The following is a 16,970-nucleotide window of genomic DNA, read 5'->3' as shown; positions in this document are numbered from 1 at the left end:
TCAGAGGCACGCTCGCCTCCTTTTTTTCTTAACGCGCGTTCGGGCGCCGAGCTCTAGCGGTCAAGCCAGAAAGCTGCAGGGGACGGGGAAACCGGGCCCTGTCGTGCGACGAGGAAAGGTAGCCCTGCGGCGGCCGCTTTCAGTTTCCCTCGAGGCTCCTGGTTACTGTTTAACATCCCCACCCACGTTTCAGTTTGTTTAGTAAATCGATCTGATGCCGCTGGGGCTCCGTCTCTCGCCCCGTCGCCATTGCGCCAAAGTGAACAGATTCCCCTCCAAGGCATAGATCTCTGCTCGAAGGAGCTGGGCGAAGCGAAAAAAGCCCAGGGCCCAAGAGGGGAGGAGGAGGAGAGAGACGAGAAAGTGGCGCGCTGGGGGCGGGAGGAGGCGTGGAGATGCTCGGCAACCGCCGCTAAGCTGACCCGCCCGAGGGCCAAGGAGCAACTCGACCCGGCAGGTAAGTTTCATTCGTGCCGCTGGCGCCTCCCGGCAGAGCGAGCGCAGCGCCGTCTGCCTCGCACTGCCCTTCCTGGCCGGGACGAGACGAGGACAGCGCGCAGCCAGATTCCTCCGCGTGCTGAGGGCGAGCGGTGCCAAAGCAGAGGATGTCACAGAGCGAGCGAGAGAGCAATGGCTTCTGGAGATCTGGGGTTGTGTGTGTCACGTGCCCGCCTTGCCTGGTGGGCAAACCTGCACGCCCACCACGTGCGACCCCCTGAAAGAGCTTCGTATGGATGGGCTCTTGATTTGGGGAGGGGGCAACTTCTCTTCCTTGCCCCCCACAAAGGGTAATTCCCCAGTTGCTATTCTGCTCTTGTTTTACTTGCCCAGTTAACATTGAAATGATTTTTAAACTCACGACAGACTCTTTAAAAAGAAAAGAAAAGTGTGGACCTCTTGCAGCATGCAGAGTTTTTCTTTCATCCCACAATGACAAACCACACACACACAACTCCTGCTGGGTGGGCGCTGGGAGCACTCCAAAGAAGCAGGCTTCCCCTCCCAGTGGCTCCAGATAGTCAACAAAGAGGCGTGGCTTGAGACATTTCTTCCTTGTTGATCACATGATTACAACACTGGAAGACAAACTCTGAGGACTTCTGGTGGCAATCAGAGATTCCATACAGGTAGGGGGTCCACTATGGATGTGACAGAGTTTGTTATCTATAACAGATGCTGGGGGGGGGGGGGGGGCTTCCAATCACAATCAAACAGGAGGACTTTAGGGTCCCAGTTACCCAGCAATGCACCATATTTTGGTTTTGTTTCCCACTGACAGCACACAACATTCTGTGGGTACTCGGTCTTCATTGGGCAGGATTGTTTTTTGGGGTGTATGTGGTTTCCCCTCAGTTTAAGTAACAATAATAATAATAATTTATATGCCACCCATCTGAGTGAGTTGCCCAGCCACTCTGGGCGGCTTCCAACAAATCAAAACGTAGTAATACATCAAACATTAAAAAAATTCTCTCACCAGTGCAGACTTCAGGGTTGCTCTGAGCATGCATAACTCAAAATGAGGCCTCTTGACACTCAATTCCTGATTTCATTAATAGAGGGAATGCTACCCATAATCTCCCCCGTTTTGAGGTGAGAGGTTTGCAGGAATAGGGATTTCTCCACTACAGAGCTTACATTGCTTCATGTGGCAATAAGCATGCATGCAAGGCCACATGCCACTGTTGAACACAGTATTCCTAGCTAGCCTATTTTGTTTAAACAAGCTCCAATAGCTCTGTGCTGCCACATCTGGTTGGTTAGTTCAAAATCAATGAGTGAAATTCAACCCTCCTCTTCCTCAATGCATCTTTATCACATCTCTATCCTGCCTTTTTCCTCCAAGGAGGTCAAAGTGGCATACACTCACAATAGGTTCTTCCTTTTATCCTCACAACAACCCTGTGAGGTAGGTTGGGTTCAATGAGATTCATACCTGAGCAGGGATTGGGAACCTGACTCTATCACAATTACCGGGCCTTTATGCTTCAGCTATTGTAGCAGTCAGTGTAGTGGTTAGAGTGTTGCACTAGAACCAGAGAGGCCAGGATTGAAATCTCCACTCAGCAATGGAGCTCATTGCATGACCCTGGGCCAGTCACTCTCAGACTAGCCTCCCTCACGGGTTGCTGTGAGGATTAAATGGAGAAACAGAGAATTGTGTTCACCACCTTAAGCTCATTCAAGTAAAGGTGATAATAATAATAGCAACAAATGGATGGGACTTCTTCATCTTTAATAGCTGTGTTTCCGCAGAGTTTCTGCACAGCTATTAAAGATGCAGAAACCCTGTTCTTCTTTTTCTTTTACCCTGCAACCTTATGCTGTACTCTTTTTCAGCCATGTTATTTCTTGGGTTGCTGGCCCCAACTTTCCTACCTTCTAGGACTGGTTTCTAGTTCTTAGCCAGCTCCACAAAGTCCTTAGGGCTTTGATGTGGTTTTAATTCCAGCCAAAAACACAATTTCATCAGGCATGTGGTGCCATGTTGAGAAAGCTGAACCTGCTTTCCAAATCCCCTCTTTGACAAAACTGATTATGATGACCCGGAATCGGCTCACCGGTTGGCACAGAGTTAAACGCTGTAAGCAGTACCTAATAAATTACTGTGTGTCCTATGCACAACTGCATAGATGTGTGCCCATTCAGTTCAAGGGGCTTATTCCAAGGTAAATGGGAATAGAATTGCAGCCCTAGATGCATTTTACAGCCTAATCCTGTGCACGGTTACTCAGAAATAAGCCATACTGTGTTCGACGGGAGTTTACTGTTAGGGATGTGTGGATAGGATTATAGCCTTAAAGTATGATGTTTGCATTTTATGCAATATACACAAGGAGGAAAGAAAACCATGACAATGAAATATTCTGTTAAAGCCAGATATGGGGAGAGTATTGTGAACATTTTATTGATCATCCCTTTCTCTGTTTCTCTTCCCCTTTGTGTGTGTGTGTGTGTGTGTGTGTGTGTAAAGGGAGTTAAGGTGGAAAGCACTTAAAATGCTCTTTTGTAACCTGCTCCATACTTCCCATGATTCCTCTGTTGCTCTGCAGCTTTGAGGAAGGAAAAAAAAAACCACAGTTAAAAATGCTGTTTTCATTGCCTGATACTCAATTCCCTGTCCCTTTCTTCCTGTCTCACAGATGCATGGCAGCTCTGCCTGAGGCTCACCTCATACACATTAAAAAAATCAGGTGTAGGACAAGATCCCAATGCAGTTGCCTTGTTCAGAATGTTGTCTTTCATTTTAGTGGCTCATGCAACTGGAGCACACACACACAAAAAAACTTCTCACTCTTCCTCGTCTTTCTCAACTTTCCTTAAGTTTTATTGAAATAAATCCTATTTCCCTTTCATTGTTGGGTAAATGCAGAGTAGCTCGCCATTGGGTAAATGTTCTTTTCATTTCTGAGGCCACAGGGAAGAAGTCTGTTGTGGGAGGAAATCCTAGGTGGGGTGTGTGTCTAATGTAGAAGTTATCACCTTTGGGAAATCAGTTGTGAAATTCTAAGGCTGTGTACATAACATGCCTTTAAAACACATCACTTCCCTCAAAGACTCCTAGCCAAGGCTTTCTTTCAGTCGGAACGTGCCGGAACTTGGTTTCAGCACCTCTGAGGTGGGCACCATTCATGGGCGTAGCCAGGATTTTTGCTAGGGGAGGCAGGCCTTTTGTTGGGGGGAGGGAGGCAGAACCTCAGTTAGCTATGTATTTTTATTGATTTTTATTGATTGGGGGGGCAGCTGCCCCTCCCTCCCCACTCCCATGGCATCATTGCCATTATAAGAGAACAAGAGAGGCATTCATGGTAAATTCCGGCACCTCTTTTTCTAGAAAAACAGCGCTGCTAAGAACCATAGTTTAAGGGCGCTGAAATTGCAGCTCTGTGAGGGGGCAAACTATGGTTCTCAGGATTCTTTGGGGGAAGCCATGTATTTTAATTGTGTCAGTAGGCATATCACACCTCAGTTTTTTGAAGTTAGTATTGCCCCAACGCTCTGCATTAATAAAGTTGTATATTTGGGAAGCGGACTTCATATTCTTGGGTATCTGGTTAACAAGGATGCTCTTTTGGATAAGGTAGGCAAAATGCAGACTGAAGAGGAGTTCAGAAAAGGAGCTAAAATAGATGGGGAAATTGTCCCACTAGTTTCTACCTGCCTGGTAGGAATCAGCAGCACTGCGAATAGGGTGGGTAATCCACTGCATTGTGTCCCCCCTCCCACAACTCAGAATTTATCTCTAAAATTGTATTGCAGGCCACTTTTCTGGTTTTCTCCTTTGCAGTCCGCCACCTTTGTTTCTATAGGAGTGGTGTAGTGGATCAAAGTCTTGAATTGGGAAGTCCTCAGATTGAATGTTGCTTCTGCCATGAGTTCCCTAGGTGGCCTTAGTCAAGTCACTCACTTAGCCAGGGGCAGAGGAAGGGGGGGCGGTGGGTGCAGAACTCCCCAGGTGTTACCACTGGGTGTGTGTGTGTGATAAAATGCCAGACGGCAGTCACCGTGGGGCTTGCAGCACACCCAAGCGTTGGGAGAGGCGCGGTGGCTTTGGTGTGTGCAGGCTTCACGCTGCCCAAATGGTCCACCCATTGCCTTCCCCCTAGCTGTAGTGCGGCTGAGTGGGAGGAGGCAGGCAGACTCTGGAGGCTCTGCTGCGTGCCCTGCCCTATGGGCAGCTCGCCCCGCCCTCGCCCCTTCATGGCCTAGGATCCTTGTACCTACGGGACCGCCTCTCCCAGTATGCCCCATGGAGGACTTTAAGGTCCATAAATAGCAACACCTTAGAGGTCCTGGGCCCTAATGAAGTTAGATTAGCCTCAACCAGAGCCAGGGCTTTTTCAACACTGGCTCCAGCCTGGTGGAACGCTCTGCCTCATGAGACCAGGGCCCTGCAGGATCTGATTTCTTTCCACAGGTCCTGTAAGACAGAGTTGTTCCGCCTGGCCTTTGGCTTGGAGTCATTTTGATTCCCCCCCCCCTCTTTCTTTTTTCCTTTCTCCTCCTGTGATGAGGCTGCATTTTAATGTTCTATTTTAATCTTGTTTTTAAGTTGTATTCATTCAACTTGTTTTTATTATTGGTTGTTAGCCGCTTTAAGCCCGGCCTTGGCTGGGGAGGGCGGGGTATAAATAAAATTTATTATTATTATTATTATTATTATGGACAGCTCACCCCGCCCCTGGGCGTGGCGCCTGAGCGGCTTCCTCCGCCACTGCACTTGGCCTCTTGTCAGCTGCAATATGGGGGGGGGGCAATAACTCTGACTTACTTAATGGGGTTGTTGTAAGGCAGTGGTGATGGAGAACTCCTTCCATCCTGGATCCGCAGAGCGACAGGTTCCCCACCCTTGTTGTAAGGATCAAAATCAGATGAGGCATGTAAAGCGCTTTGAGCACTTGAAAGCACTATACCAAAGTATAAGAGGAATATTGCAGCTTCTGCAGGACAGAAGGAAGCAAAGCATTTGGAAGGCATTCAAAAACTCAACACTCTTTGCACTTGGTTGCAAGTGAACAGAGTACCTGAAAGTGAATCTGCAAAATGTTGACTCTCTGTTTAGCTTAGTGACATGAAGTATGTATAAATATAACAGTGCTTTCTAGCAACACTTCTTTGCCTTTATCCTGTGCTTCCAGTATAGTTACATAAAATTACTTGTTAATTGTTCATTCCAGAGAGATACTAAATATATGATTGTGTGCAGTACTGAAAATAAGTTATGTGTGGAAATCCTATGCAAACCTGCCTCTTCTTTGTATCTTATGCAAACAAAGAAACATTAGTATCTCTATAAGTTAAAAGTGGTTTGTACAGAAATAGTATCTTCTTCCACACAGTTTATCACATTATGGATAACAACTGAACTTACTTTTACTAGCTGATCAAATAGTTTTTACACTGAAGTTAAGTCCCACTGAGTCACATGGGGTGTAGGTCTGTTAAGAACTCTTAGGATTTCAATTTTAGACTTGCAGGCAGCAAATCACATGATTTATCTAGCCACATAATAGCAAATGAAAGAGAGGGATTCAGATGACGAGAGCCTTGCTTCAAGATTCCCTGAGTCATTGATCTTAACTTTAATTTTTCAGTAGTATTAATGGTAATTTTATAGGAACATATACAATTGTATAAATGTGAAGATTAATTTCTTTTTGACGCCTTGTTTAACTGAACCAATCAGAGGTACAAAACCCCTTTCTTGCATCCCAACTTAAGTTGAAAAGCAGGTTAAGAGATTCCCTATTACAGTGACGCTAAGCATGAAATGTAAGCAGGGTTGCATATCCTGTATCTGTTATACGGAACCAGTTCTTGTTGCTGCCTGATTTATTGTTTTTGATAGCTGCATTGTTCCAGTGCTTATGGAGAGCCCCATTGAAGGTAAGGAATGCTATTTTTTGGCGATAGATACAACTTATCACAAAGGTGAATTTTATAAGGTCTTTTACGAAACGGCATTCTCCTAGTAAATTATCTTGGTAGCATAGCGTGCAGCAACTTCCAGAAACGGAACACACATTGCACCACTTTTATTTGCATTGCATCTTATTGAAGCTAAGGCTGAAACGTGAAGCAAGCTTAGAGGGAATAAGTTCCACTGAAGTTTGTAAGATTTAATTCTGGGCAAACAGACATCGGGTTGGACTGCGAATGCTTTATCATGGTAAATTAGCACAGATGTAATGGTGTAACTGAAATAATTGGCAAGGGGCTGAATCAAAAACAAAAATCGTGCTAAATTTTGGATCACTTTAGAGGCATTTTAAAATGTAATTCAGCAACTCTGATTGAATCAGGTTTTTCACTTTGCATTTTCATATATATTCATTCATATATATATATATATATATATATATATGCTTTCGTAGATTTTCACGGGTACAGGAATGCAGGTTTTGGTGTCCTCGGGTGTCTTCCCGTGTAAAAGTTGGGGTGTCTAGGCGACGTTTCGACGAGGTCTCACTCGTCATCTTCAGGCTGGTGCTTTCGGCTTCTTGTTACTGGAACAGAGCAGGATCTTAGTGTTTGAGTTCCTATAAATACTGTTGAGGAGGTGTGGTGTATAGCCTCCAATGTTCTGGGCAGAGAGGAGGTTCCCAGGCTAGTGTGCCTTTTCTTCTTTTGTTCCTTAATTACTTGAGGGATATCTTGAGTGATTTCTTGAGTGATTTCCTGAATCCCACTTAGGTGGGTCATTAGGTGTGGATTAGTTGCTAAAGCCTTCGTGTCTTGAACTCTTGAACTTTGTGAAGAGTTTTTCTGAGAAGATGGCTGTACTGCACTTGGTTGTGCTCTGGCTTGGCTTCGTGTATAGGGGCGAGCTGTGGTTTTGTGGCCTGTGCCAGCCAGATCTGTGTAGGGATTGCAGGGGGGTGCAGCATCCGGAGGTGCCACCCTGGTTTGGCTACTGGATGGTGTCTGTAATTTATCTGTGGAGAGGGTCTGGGTTTGGGTCTGGTGTGGTTGATTGGTGATGGCGTTCTGTGTGCCTCTGGATCTGGTGTCAGATTTTGTGGGGAGGGCTAATTTCCAGATGTCTGGCAAGCGGGATGTGTCGTCACGCTTGTTCATGTTGTGAGGGTGTTTCTCTATCTCGATGGCTTCCATGATTATTCTCTTGTGGTGATGTTCCATGTTAAAGAGCAATTTGGAATCTTCAAAATTAATTTCGTGTCCTGTTTCTTTCATGTGTTGGAAAAGAGAGGAAGTTTTTTCTTCTTTTTTGACGGCATTCTTGTGTTCTGCGATACGTGCATTTATTCGTCTGTTTGTTTGTCCAATGTACGTGGCTGGGCAGACTTTGCAGGGTATTTCATAGACCCCTTGGTTTTCCAACTGAATTTTATCCTTGGGGTTTCTGAGGATATTGGCTATTTTTTGGTTGGTGCAAAAGGCTGTTTTGATATTGTGTTTATGGAGGATTTTGCTAATTTTATCTGTAGTGCCCTTGATATAAGGAAGGAGGGCTATGCCATTGTTTTCTTCTGTGTCTTGGTTTTTGGGGGGTGTTTCTTTTTGGATTAGCTTCGTAACCCTGTTTTGCTGGTATCCATTGGCAATTAACACATTTGAGAGATTCTGTAACTCAGTTGTCAAGTGGTCTTCGTCAGCCACTGTTGTGATGAACACATCGGACTACCAAGCAAAACTATCAAATCTACTCCAAGACCCTACCTACCAACCTATAAAAACAGATCCCACCACCTATCTGGAAAAAACCACCAAATCCAAAATAAAAGCCTCTCCTATCAGTGAAGAAATCCAGCTAAGAATCATCCCCAGAGAAAAATCATCCAGATGCCCCAAACTCTACGGCCTCCCCAAGATACACAAAGAAGGAACACCACTCAGACCAATAGTCAGCTCCATAGGCTCACCTCTACAAAATCTCGCTAAATTTCTCGCCAAGCAACTTCAGCCCTATGCAGAATCCATCTCTTCACACGTTCCAAACTCCTTCCAGTTCATAGAAACAATAAAGAAGCAAAACCTACAACCCAATGACCTACTGGTGAGCTTCGATGTTGTATCTCTCTTCACACAAGTGCCCATTAATGAAGCCTTGACAGCCATTCAAAACAAATACAATCCCCCCGAATACATCTTGGACCTGACCAACCACTGCCTAACCAACACGTACTTCATCCACAATGGACAAAGATACAAACAGATAGAAGGAGCACCTATGGGATCACCCCTCTCACCGGTCATCGCTAACCTGTACATGGAACACTTTGAAACCAATGCTTTAGACAAGTCAGAACACAAACCCAAACTTTGGCTCAGATATGTTGACGATACCTTTGTAATTTGGCCACACGGGAAGGAAAAACTGGATAGCTTCCTCACACATCTCAACAGCCTACACCCCAAAATACAATTCACTATGGAAATAGAAGCCAACAACCAACTTCCCTTCCTTGACGTCCTAATCTACAAAAAACCTGATGGCTCCCTAGGACACACTATCTACCGGAAAAAAACACACACCAACCGCTACTTACATGCACAATCACACCACCACCCTGCACAAATAAACTCCGTAGCCAAGACTCTCATCTCCAGAACCAAACGCCTGGCTGACGAAGACCACTTGACAACTGAGTTACAGAATCTCTCAAATGTGTTAATTGCCAATGGATACCAGCAAAACAGGGTTACGAAGCTAATCCAAAAAGAAACACCCCCCAAAAACCAAGACACAGAAGAAAACAATGGCATAGCCCTCCTTCCTTATATCAAGGGCACTACAGATAAAATTAGCAAAATCCTCCATAAACACAATATCAAAACAGCCTTTTGCACCAACCAAAAAATAGCCAATATCCTCAGAAACCCCAAGGATAAAATTCAGTTGGAAAACCAAGGGGTCTATGAAATACCCTGCAAAGTCTGCCCAGCCACGTACATTGGACAAACAAACAGACGAATAAATGCACGTATCGCAGAACACAAGAATGCCGTCAAAAAAGAAGAAAAAACTTCCTCTCTTTTCCAACACATGAAAGAAACAGGACACGAAATTAATTTTGAAGATTCCAAATTGCTCTTTAACATGGAACATCACCACAAGAGAATAATCATGGAAGCCATCGAGATAGAGAAACACCCTCACAACATGAACAAGCGTGACGACACATCCCGCTTGCCAGACATCTGGAAATTAGCCCTCCCCACAAAATCTGACACCAGATCCAGAGGCACACAGAACGCCATCACCAATCAACCACACCAGACCCAAACCCAGACCCTCTCCACAGATAAATTACAGACACCATCCAGTAGCCAAACCAGGGTGGCACCTCCGGATGCTGCACCCCCCTGCAATCCCTACACAGATCTGGCTGGCACAGGCCACAAAACCACAGCTCGCCCCTATACACGAAGCCAAGCCAGAGCACAACCAAGTGCAGTACAGCCATCTTCTCAGAAAAACTCTTCACAAAGTTCAAGAGTTCAAGACACGAAGGCTTTAGCAACTAATCCACACCTAATGACCCACCTAAGTGGGATTCAGGAAATCACTCAAGAAATCACTCAAGATATCCCTCAAGTAATTAAGGAACAAAAGAAGAAAAGGCACACTAGCCTGGGAACCTCCTCTCTGCCCAGAACATTGGAGGCTATACACCACACCTCCTCAACAGTATTTATAGGAACTCAAACACTAAGATCCTGCTCTGTTCCAGTAACAAGAAGCCGAAAGCACCAGCCTGAAGATGACGAGTGAGACCTCGTCGAAACGTCGCCTAGACACCCCAACTTTTACACGGGAAGACACCCGAGGACACCAAAACCTGCATATATATATATATATATATATATGTTAAATTCAGGTTGGAATAACACGTATAATGTCAAAGCTGAAATCTATCAAACTGAAAGAGCTGGGCTACATTTTCAAACCTTTTGCAATTGTCAATTTAAGTTAATTGAAAGCGAAAGGTCTTGGTTTCAGGATTGGGCCATTTAAGCACAGGCGTGCTGCTTTCATTTCATAGAAGGGCAATCTCCCTCCACACACGTATTTTTAAAAGGTTCATTCATAATTCTCCCTTCACACTTCTATTGGAAATGACAGAATTCATTATTTTTGAGCTTCGAACTATTTTCCTCCAACTTGGGTGATGAATTGTATGAGATTTACTTCACAACATGACATGGCAGCCCTTGAGATTTTAAAATACTATGGGCTAGCTGCCTGCCCTTTGTAACTCCTCGGGAGAAAGAGTGGAGGGAACTTTAGACCAGACTCCATGTCTCACTACTCTGTAAGTAAGAGGAACGGATTGCTATGTAGTGCTTGCAACAGTTTTGGGGGCCTAAGGATCACTAGAGCTCTAATAGGAAACAAAGAAACAGGCTCCCTTTTCCTGCTTTATCTCCAGGCACATAAACCAATTGGTTATCTTTGTTCCCCTTCCATATATTCTAAGCATATTCAATAACAGAAAAGCCTTGTTTATGATACGACACCAGTTAAGAAATTATATGTACCCCTTTTACAGTGATCACATTTTCAGGCATTGTAATAAGTGTATGTCTTACCTTTAAAAAATGTGCATATCACCTATTGTGCTAGTGTTAGTTTCACCAGTAAAACTGAATGTGCCAGAATACAACAGGTGAAATTTATCATCCAGGTTTGGTTCTGTCCACACTGTGCCATAAGCAAACATCATTGGGCAAAATCCAGAGAAAGTTATGCACTGAAATCCTATTAATCCTTGTGAAATTTAGGATTGTGCCTCTGCATTTTATTTATTATTGGATTTATATCTCCCTTTTCAACTCTTAGGGCCTCAGAGTGGCTTTACAAACTTTAAAATACAATTTTAATTTCTCACTCCTTCTCCTCTTCATTCTTAAGGTTATGGTGATAGAATCAACATTATTGTAAGCACTTGTGCATTAAAGAGCACATGTGAATTTTTCACTGGTTGTTGGTGGTCATTGGGATTGGTAGGGCGGAAGGCAGAGAGACCAATAGTAGTGGAGCCAGAGCCATTGATAGTGAGAGCTTCTGCAGCTTCTGTATTTGGAACGGGACGGGGTGAGGACATTGTGCACCCTTCACAACTAGCAGAGCATCTTAGGAATGGATGTATCTGTCAGTGTTGGCTTCTTTCAGTTTCTTATTCCCCCAGTTTCCAGATCTCCCCATTTCTGCATCAGTTTGAGATTTATTTATTTTAAAATATCCTTATGAAAATCCATTCTGTATTTTTGTGCACATTTCTGTATGTAATTTTGCCTAAGAGCATATTCTTGTGATATTCCCTTAATGCATTTTGTATGTTATATTCACTAAAATATACAGGTTTGCACACTTCCCCCCTTTTTACTTGCATTCCTCTTCACTTGGTTGGACAACTGCATCACAAGTTTTAAAGAAGTATGAATTTCAAAGGATAGCTAGCTGCGTTTAAGTTCATATTAAGTTTCAGGTGGTGCAAATTAGGTTTGCTTGCATTAAAATGCAAACCAAGCTCTCCCCATTCCTAAAGCACATGCTTATTTTGTCTCACTCACTGGATCATCACCTTCTTGTGGTAGTGGGAAAGTCTCACCTGAACAAGAACATGGAGTAGGCTTTGCTATCAAAAGCGATCTTGTGAAGCTCTTGTCAGAAGTCCCTACTGGCATTAATGAGCGACTTTCAACCCTTCGAATAAAACTCACCAAAAACTAACAGGCTACTATTTTAAGTGCTTGTGCACCAACATTGGATGCCATTGAAGACATTCAATAATTTTTTAATTCTCAGCTGGATGCCATCCTATCAGAGATGCCTAAGGAGGATAACATTATCCTCCTGGGTGATTTTAATGCAAGAGTTGGGTGAGATTTCAATCTGTGGAACTATTGGGAAAGAAGGAATTGGCAACAGCAACCAGAATAGAATCTTACTTTTGACTATATGTGCAGTGCACAACCTTGTTATTACCAACACACTCTTTCGACCAAAAGATAAATTTAAAACATCATGGGGGCACCCTCTGTTGAACCACTGACACCTCTTAGACTATGTAATTGTTTGAGTTGAAGATCGCTGTGATGTGCTCCTTACCAGAGCTATGACAAGTGCTGACGACTGCTGGACAAATCACCAATCAATACGTACCACGGTGGCTATCAAGATTATACCTCAATGCAGGTTTCAAGGAAGGAAACTAAGGCGCAAAATGAACACTCAAGCCAGCAAACTTTTTCAGCAGGGGGGCGGTCCACTGTCCCTCAGACCTTGTGGGGGGACGGACTATATTTTGAAAAAAAATAATGAACGAATTCCTATGACCCACAAATAACCCAGAGATGCATTTTTTTTAAAAAAGGACACATTCTACTCATGTAAAAACATGCTGATTCCTGGACCATCTGTGGGCCGGATTTAGAAGGTGATTGGGCCAGATCTGGCCCCTGGGCCTTAGTTTGCCTACCCATGCTCAAGCCCTTCAAGATCCCATTAAGAGGGATTGCTTCCAAACAACTCTTAAGCACCATCTGCTTTCAGAGTTCCCTGATAACAGTGAGAAACACTGGACCAAGCTAAGAACATCCATTATTGCAGCCTGCAAACATACTATTAGATACCAAACCAAGAAACACCAGGACTGGTTTGATGAGAATGATAGTGAGATTGACTGCATTATTGACAAGAAAAGGAAGGCTTTCAGATCTGGCAAAGAGATAGAAACTTCACCACTAAGAAAGAAACATATGCCAATGCTAAGGCTGAGGTTCAAAGAAGAACCATAGAACCTGGTGAATAAAAGCTCAAGGGATCCTGCACTTAACCGACACTCTCCCAATTGAACTGCAGACTGTTTGAGGACCAGGGCATTTGCAGGGAAACCAAAATGCTTGTTTACAAAGCTATTGTACTCCTGACCTCAATGTACGCTTGTGAAACGTGGACCACTTATAAACGCCATCTCCAGCTCCTTTAAAGCTTCCATCAATTGTGTCTCTGAAAAATTCTACATATCACTTGGGAAGACAGGCAAACTAATGCCAATGTACTGGAAGAAGTAAAGATCAGTGCTGAGGCAATGATTTTTCAACATCAGCTTCATTGGATTCGTCATCTTCGGTTACCTGATTATCTTCATCCAAAGCAACTACTGTATTCCAAACTTAAAAATGGAAATGTGTAATGCCGGTGGTCAACAAAAGAGGTTTAAAGACTTTCTTAAGGCAAATCTAAAAAATCTAAAAAAAAAAGTAGGATAAACACCAACAAGTGGGAAACAGTGGCTTGTGAGCGCTCCAATTGGAGAACAGCCTTTACCAAAGGTTTCATGGACTTTGAAGATGCTCAAACTCAGGACGAAAGGGAGAAACGTACTAAGAGGAAGGCGCATTTGGCAAACCCTCACCTTGATCAACTCCTGCCCAGAAACCTATGTTTAACCTATGTCTAAAGACTTTCAGAATCCAGAATTGGCCTCCACAGACACTTATGGACTCACTGTTAAGACCGTGTTCATGGAAGACAATCTAATTTGGCTATGACTGATTGCCAAAGAAGAAGCTTATTTTGTACCTGATCAAGGTCTTCATATTACCATTAGTCTGTAAAATGTAGAAAGAAAAGATTATTGCTGTGCTGCAGGAAGTTGGTTGTAAAGAGGATCTATAGGGAAGTTGCCTTTTAAGGACAGAATATAGAATAAAGTCCCAAGGAAAGCCAAAATATTGGGCTGTAGCCAATACTAATCCTACTCAAATCGGACCTATTGAAATTAATAAACATGACTAGCTTATCTCTTAAGTTCTACCCTGAATATAACTTAGTTGGATAAAGCCCTTTTTTAAAAAAAGAGTGTAAAGTGGAGATATAATTTCCCTTCAGGTTTAGATGCATTTCTTTTGTCCTGTTGCCACCACCTGTTGTCAAACAGGTTTTGCAGGGGTTTGAAGCAAAATATGTTTGTCAGAATGGTCATAGGATAAGGCTACAATCTATGGATACTGAAATTTCTGTGATACTTTTCCCCAGAGCACTGAAGGTGGCATCTATTGTCCATCCTAACGTGGGCCATCCTATTTTTTTTTTATTTTAAGTCTGGAAATTACTAGTTGACACTGTCCATTGCCTGCCCATTTATTGCTGGCAAGGCTTCCTTGTTTGTGAAATTTTATTCTTAAGGAAGCAGAGAGCCAGTTGAAATGCTGCATAGTATTTTGTATTAAATCACACTGAAGACAGAGGCCTTGCATCTTAATCTGATGGCCAAATCTGCCAGTTCTTGTTCTCTTTGGTGCAGGTAAAATGGTTAAAAGCACATTTTGAAACGTGGGTGCTTTGTATCTTTGAGAAACTTGGCTGAGAGGCCCACAAATGGATCCCAACTTCTTACAAAACTCAGTGTTGAATGTTTATGTTATGTTGTTCCATTGTTCTGTGCTGTTAAGCAGTTAGGAATCTGTCTAATCTTCTCTGGGCTCCAGTCCATCGGTAACTGGAATCAAATAAGTGAAACTGACTAGTCTTTGTGACTGGAAACCTAAAATACACACACACATACACCGGGGGGGGGGGTGGGAAGGGAGGGAGGGAGAGACTAATAGGACTGAAAAGTGAAACCAACTAGAGTACTCCGTTGTCTAAATATCTATTCCCACAGTCATACCTTGGTTCTGGAATGCCTTGTGACTCAAACATTTTGGCTCAATGTCACAAACCTGGAAGCAAGTGTTCCAGTTTGTGAATGTTTTTTGGAAGCCAAACGTCTGATGTGGTTTCCAAGGCTTCCGATTGAGTGCAGGAAGCTCCTGCAACCACTTGAAAGCTGCACCTTGGTTTTCAAACATTTTCGGAAGTCGAATGGACTTCCGGAATGGATTCCATTCAAGAATCAATGTACGGCTGTATTATGTTTTGGACAACAAACATGCAGTTGGAAAGTATCTAAATAGTCACCTTCCGGCTACCAGTGTGGTGTAGTGGTTAAGAGCGGTTAAGAGCAGTAGTCTCGTAATCTGGGGAACCGGGTTCGCGTCTCCGCTCCTCCACATGCAGCAGCTGGGTGACCTTGGGCTACTCACACTTCTTTGAAGTCTCTCAGCCCCACTCACCTCACAGAGTTTTTGTTGTGGGGGAGGAAGGGAAAGGAGAATGTTAGCCGCTTTGAGACTCCTGAAGGGGAGTGATAAAGTGGGATATCAAATCCAAACTCTTCTTCTTCTTTTACAAACATTATGATATTCTTATTTAATTCAGTTTATTTACACACCTCTTTTCTACAGCAAGCTGTGCTCAAGCAACAGAGAGCTGTGGCCTTACAACAGAATACAGAACATTTTGCTGGGCATGGGAGAGAAGCCGATTAACAAATGAACCCTCCCCCAACAAATAACCTAGGCTTCACTTTCATTTTGCTCTGTGCTTGTGTATAAACAAACAAATGAGCATTACATGAGTAAATACAGTTCAGAGGAAGAAGAGACTTCTTGCCAGGCTAGGTGAGTTACAGCTGACTCCCTCCTTCCTCCTCCAGAGGGGGCCAGCAGATCTCCAGAGGTTCTAGCTGCATTCTTGAGTGGAAGACTGGATAGAAGCATAAACTTTGGGATGGAGCTTCCCAGTGGTTCTAGCTGGATGAGAAGAGTGCACAGGTCCTGCTTTGGGAGCATCCCATAAGCAATCTGGTTGGGCACTGTGAGGACAAGGATGCTGGACAGTGAGGGCACCTTCTTGATCTCAGTAGGCAGGGAGTTCCAAAGTGTAGGTGCCACCACACTAAACTATCAATTTCTTACAAATGTGGCCTTATACTACCCAACAGGACAGGTCTGGATCTAATAGACTTAAGGTACAAGAAGGAAGGCTTGGGTGCAATATTAGGCAAAATGTTTTGATGGTAAGAACACTTTGACAATAGAACCAAATACCCACCAGTGTGGCTGAGGACTCTAACCTCCCTGGTGGTTTCTAAGCAGAAGCTGGGCAGCTATCTGTTAGTGATGTTTTCGCTCGTTTGATTTCCTGCTTCAAATAGGGGATGGACCACATGATCTATGAGCCACCCTCAATCTCTGGGTGCTTTTATGCTTCTAAGCAGTAAATGCTGTTGCTGCATCACTGCTGAAGCTGTCAAGGAAGAGGTTGTTGTCACAAATCCAAATTCAGCGCAAAATGATTCACTCGGATGCAGGAAGCAGTTTGTATTATAACGCTATCTGGTAGTTTCCAGCTCATTTCTAATTCTTCAACACTGACTTGTTAAAACAAGCCCCTTGTCTTTACACTCTCTGAAAGGAGTTGCATAACATCAATTTCCTACAGGAAGTTGTCCTTTCATCCATGACAACCCCTGCAGCATTATCTTAGTGTTTTCTGATGCAGCCAAGGAATGTGTGTGTGTGTGTGTGTGTTATTTGAAGAATTTTGGATTATCCATAGCCGGATGGAAATCTGATGTGTGAGATGGGATTGTCAGTAGCCTATCTCCCCATGC

At 43.7% G+C, this 16,970-nt stretch overlaps 1 protein-coding gene across 4 annotated transcripts in view; it reads left to right on the top strand.

Moving 5' to 3' along the window:
* The first annotated feature begins 200 nt into the window (after positions 1–200).
* HNF4G (hepatocyte nuclear factor 4 gamma) overlaps positions 201–16,970 on the top strand; it is a 69,563-nt gene continuing 52,793 nt past the window's right edge. For 2 of the 4 annotated variants that reach the window (XM_083451238.1, XM_083451240.1), the window contains exon 1: positions 201–457. The gene's annotated coding sequence lies outside the window, so the exon portion shown is untranslated. The remainder of the gene's footprint in view (positions 458–16,970) is intronic. The other 2 variants (XM_083451239.1, XM_083451241.1) reach the window with 2 other exon arrangements.

This window comes from Podarcis tiliguerta, assembly GCF_965153285.1.
Source record: "Podarcis tiliguerta genome assembly, chromosome: 7".
Lineage (NCBI taxonomy): Eukaryota > Metazoa > Chordata > Lepidosauria > Squamata > Lacertidae > Podarcis > Podarcis tiliguerta.
The sequence above is the reverse complement of the archived record's forward strand: the minus strand, read 5'-3'. Positions and strand labels throughout refer to the sequence as shown.